Source organism: Platichthys flesus, chromosome 11 (genome assembly GCF_949316205.1).
Source record: "Platichthys flesus chromosome 11, fPlaFle2.1, whole genome shotgun sequence".
NCBI lineage: Eukaryota > Metazoa > Chordata > Actinopteri > Pleuronectiformes > Pleuronectidae > Platichthys > Platichthys flesus.
Window position 1 is genome coordinate 17,462,806 of NC_084955.1, and position 5,259 is coordinate 17,468,064.

The following is a 5,259-nucleotide window of genomic DNA, read 5'->3' on the forward strand; positions in this document are numbered from 1 at the left end:
TTTGAACACCACAATCTTTGTCTCTCATATTGCATATCAGCGAGCCCCTATCGGTGCCACATAAAAAATGGTGTCACGTTTATGAGAGCGACCAGCTTTAATCTGATTATCAGCCTGTGGCATGTTTAATTTATAAATATTGTGTTGCATTTTCCCTCCGCAGACCTGGTGTGACAAAGATTTGATAGATGACTCCATCGTTTGTCACTGAAATGGCTCATGATAGCCCCGGCATCAAGTGTGAGGCAGCCAGTGGCAGCAGCAGCAGGAGCAGCAGCCTTTACTACTGCTGTTTACAGCCATGCAGTAAAAACACACAGTACTGTACGCCCCGCTGCTGCTGCACACTGCGCTACTCGCTGATCACTCTGCACACCATGCACAATGGGAGCGGGAGCCGTTCGCCTGCCTGGTGGCTCTTCTACTCGACGGGGATCAAAGAGAGGGAAAGAGAGCGATAGGGAGAGGAGAAAATGAGAGAGGAAGCGAGGGAGGGGAGGAAGTCGAATTTGAAATACAGGACAAAGACATGTGTGGAAGGAAAGAATGGGTGAGAGCTGGGGGGAGAACAGGCGCGGAGTTTTGGGAGGAGGGGGACAGAGGGATGGAGAGTTGGTGAAAGTGAGATGCTGCAGAGTGGGATGACAAGAGAGGCTGACTGAATGGATGGATGGATGAATGAATGAATGAATGAATGAAACAAAACAAGTGGAACTGAGACAGATTGAGTGAGGGAGTCTGTCTGCGAGCCTGCTCGCGTCCGTGTGTGCGTCAAGTCAGAGTGTTGGGAGTGAGTGGATGAGTGGGTGAACAAGTGCAGCAGGACAGAGAGGGAGAAAGAGAGAGCAAGATTGGGAAAGAGAGGAGGAGAGGGAGAGGATCTGTTCCGTCAGAGAGGACACACTCCACTGACTGTGATTGAAGTATGGGCCAATTAACACGAGGAGCATTGAGCTCCAGCTGCACACTTCTCTTCATTCCTCCGCTCCCCATATTACCCTGCATAAAACACACACACACACACACACACACACACACACACACACACACACACACATGCACACACATTTTATCTTATCTTTTACTTTAGTACAGCTATGGACCCAAGGAAATTACAGAGGCTACATAAATCAGTTTTCTCGACTCTTCATCTTAATATGAGCATTTCCTATTCCAAGCACTTACTATGACTCATAGAGATGTACTCTATTCTAATGGCTTATAGTAGACTGCATATTGTATTTCATATGTTTGGTGTTGGCCACTGAAAGCTGCCTGCGCGGATTCAGTGCGGCCTGTGCCATAGACTGCAAGAAGCAAGTTCATTACTCTGGATGACAGCGTGGAATGAAGCAGCAGAAGCCTAAATGTGGGCCGCACGCACTGCACTTCCAACAACTCCACACTCCAGACTCCACAGACTCCTTCCCCCAATTCACATTTCCCCAGCAGATCCGATGCAGCAGAGGGTCTGGCACGCTGCCTCCGCTGAAGTTCAGCAGGAGAAAGGCGGCTCAGAGAGGCACGGATGCCAGCAGCCGACTTCTACCCGAGCGGTTGCCTCCTCTCCTGCGACTGATTCTTTCAGAATCACCGCAGGCTCTCGCTGCAGCAGAGGCATGTACAGTTAAGGGGGTGGGAGGGGATCTGATCCTCTAAAACACTGTGATTGTTTCCCCAGGAATACACTGATGCCAAGAATCAATCTTTCATTTCGTGTTCAGAGGCGATACAAGTTTGTGTCTCTTTGGTCGTTGCATGAATAATACAGGCTCCACTGTTCTTCTCTATGGGAGAATATACCTTCAAAGAGGTTGACTTGCCTTCAGCGACACAAAGAAACAGTTTTGATATTATTTTTTTTTCAAACCCGTGAAAGTTCTTGAAGGAGCTGCACTGCACGTGCACTAGCCATCAAATCCTCTACCTAATGGTTTAGAATGGCACTGAGCACATTATGCAGAGTGAATCGAATGTTGGAGAAATGATGAGTTGATGTGTTGTGATTGTGAAGCGCTTGCTGGTAATTTGGGGAGAGAAAGAGGAGGCTGCTTTGGCTCCTGTGTGAATGTTTTCTCTCTCATCTTCCTGATTAGCCGTCTCTGTCAGCCTGAGAACATTCCTGCTCTTAAGTGCTCGGTAAATATTCCTGAAGGTGTTTTTTAGTTTGCCTCCAACAGGCGCTGGCATGTTCGCTGGCTTTCTGTGCTGCTGTAAATGGCACTTTCTTTGTTTAGAAAGATAAACTAAACAGACTCAGCGGAAAAAAAATTATTACGCTGTAGATACAGTAAGCTGCTTATTGCAGTGATTGACAAAATGGTAGATCAGCGCTGTGCCAATACAAACACTTTAATGTGCCGTGAGTTTTCTAATGATGTAGATAGCAAGTCACGACTGAAGGTGATGTATTCGTGAAGTTTTTTTAATATTATTTCAGGTTTCCTTCTTTTCTTCCTTTCAATAAATTCACGATAATATTTAGAAGTAATGACACTGAGATTTTTGCCAAACACAATCCTGATATGTCATAAATAATCAGAATTCATGAATTTTTTTACATCTGCCAAGGAGGTTATGTTTTGGTCTGTGCTTGTTTCTCGTTGTTGTTGTTGTTGTTTGTTTGTCTATTAGTTAGCAGAATGACACAAACTTTTTTTTACCGTGAAATTGAGAGGAAGACAGGTTTAGGATTATTTCCCCCCTGCTTTCATTATTGTGCATTTTGCAAAATTGTCCTTATTATTCCATATCAGTGGATCTTGATGGAAGAAAATCTGGCATGTTAGGGACTGATATTTAGGAGTGTGTGCAATTTGATGCAGACCCAATAAAAAATCCTGATCTAGCGAATTTACATTTTTTCAGCGATTGTGAGATGATCAGAGTGTAATAACATCATCTAAATAAATCCATACTTCTAAACCTGTGTGAGGAAAACAGAAATCCTGAGGCTTTTTGACTAATTGATCCCAACTTAAACATTCACTGGGTTTGTCGGCTTACCAAATATGTACGCAGTATGTCATAACAGGCTCCACAGACTGGAGATGTTGTTTTTAAAGCTAAGAGGGGAAACATTTAATGTGAGCATTTGCAGTCTAACAAAAGATTCATTTATGGTAGCAAATCAAATGAAACAGTCATCTCTCTCCTTCTCCCACACTCCATTCCCTCCTCTGTGTGTGTGTGTGTGTGTGTGTGTGCTTGCTGTTAGCCCCCTCACTGCAGTTTACAGAATTTCACCAAATGGAGCACATAATGAACTGTACAGTAAAGTGCATTTAGATAAGGAGCTGGTTATAATTTAGGGGAAGTGAGACTTTGCAGTGGCGCGTTCGATACCAGGCAGTGTACACCCTGCGGAGAGTGGATCCCGTACACAGTAACACACTGTGTTCACACCTCCGACGAGGCTCGCCGCGGCGTAATGGCACACACCGGCGGAGCAGTGCAACGTAAACACCTCATGAGAGTGAAATACAGTGACAGGCCTAACAGTTAATGGCTCAGAGCTCAGCACCGTAGAATACGTCTTCACCAAATGATATGATGTACTGTATTCCAGCAGCTCCGGCTCTCATTTTCCTCTCTCGCCGTCTGTGTCTCTGTCCTTTTCCTCTCTCCTCCGCCACATCTTCCTCGCTTCAAAGACATAAAGAAGATAGAAAAAACTAAACAACAAAGCCCTGTTTTCTCCTTCTCCCCTTCATTATCACATGCTCCTTTTCTCTCTCTCCTGCTAACAGGTCTGCCTCTCCCCATCGCTTTACACCTCCATCTCCTTTTCTTACTTGAATCTGTTCGCCTCCCTCGTTCGCCCTCTCATTCTATCTCATTCCACCGCTCTGTCTCTGCACACACACACACACACACACACGTGTATACAGCCATGTCACTCAAAACAGATTTGGCAGTGTATTTGTTTAAGCCAAACACGTATACACATCCCGGTAATCAATATTTCTTTTCCTGCTACTCTCCTCACATATTTTACCCCACCGCGCTCGGCCTTCTCCTTTTCTCCTCGTCCTCTACCCCTCCACCTGGTCAGTCCGTCTTCTTTTAGTTATATACACTGTGTTCTCGGCACATTACTCACAGCTCTCGTACATGTTCGCTTCCCCCTTTTCATTCCACCAGTTAATTTTTCCTCTCTGCCACCTCTCCTCTTTTTTTTTTTTTTTTACTTTCTATTTCATTTCATTTCCTCTAATACTGATCAGGGTCAAGGAATCGGCAGACTCTGACAGAGAGAGGAGAGTCGGATGAAGACGGAAAAAAGAAAAGAACATGGAGGGGAGGAAAGGGGGGATTGACTTTAGAGGGAATATTATGTCAGTGGGCTGCTGTTCATCAGCGCAATTGTGTTTGGTAACTGAAGCCATGAAAATAGGGAGAAGTGATTGGGAATATGAAAAGACCGAGTATGTACGGAAGAGAAAGGGAGGGGAGGGAGGGGGGAGAAAGTGAGACGGTAATGGAGAAAGGGAGGGAGGGCAGTTGGCACCAGAAGTAAATTGAAAATGATGCGCTGTGTTTTTGTGCGTGCCCTGCTATCTCCCAGGTAGTCATTATCTCTCTGTATGGTTGTTTGTGTGAGTGTGTGTGCACATATGTTTGTATGTACTGCATTAACCCTCGTATCTCTTTATCATTAAGCTGCTCTCTGGGCATTGTGGGTCCATGCATTTATCTTGTGTGTGTGTGTGTGTGTGTGTTCTTACACACTCGCATGTTTGTGTCTGTGTGTGGCTGCAGCTGTGTGAGGGCGAGGGTGTTTATAGTGATCTTAATTGTTGTTATCATTCATGCAGCACAATAACCACCTCCGCCCCCATCTTTGTCTCGGGCTGCTATTAACTCGCTCTCCCTCTCACCCTCCTTCCCTCTAACGGCCAGTTTCTGTTTCTCCTTATATTGTTCTTTCTCAGCCTGCAGCCTAAATAGAACCCATTTCATCTTCTCCGCGCTCCGCTTTCTTTTCCTTCCCTCTGTTGTTTTTTCCCCCTTTGCTTTTCATATTCCCCGTCCGGCTTTTTCTCCAACCAAAGCTCAAACTCATCACCACACAACCAAAAACCACACAAGTCGAACTAACTTCTCTTCCTCTCTCGCTTCTTCTTCACTTTCTTCTTCTTCTTCTTGATCTTCTTCTTCTTCTTCTTCTTCTTCTTCTTCTTCTTCTTCTTCTTCTTCTTCTTCTTCTTCTTCTTCTTCTTCTCTTGCTGTCTCTCTTTCTTTCAGGCACCCTCTCTT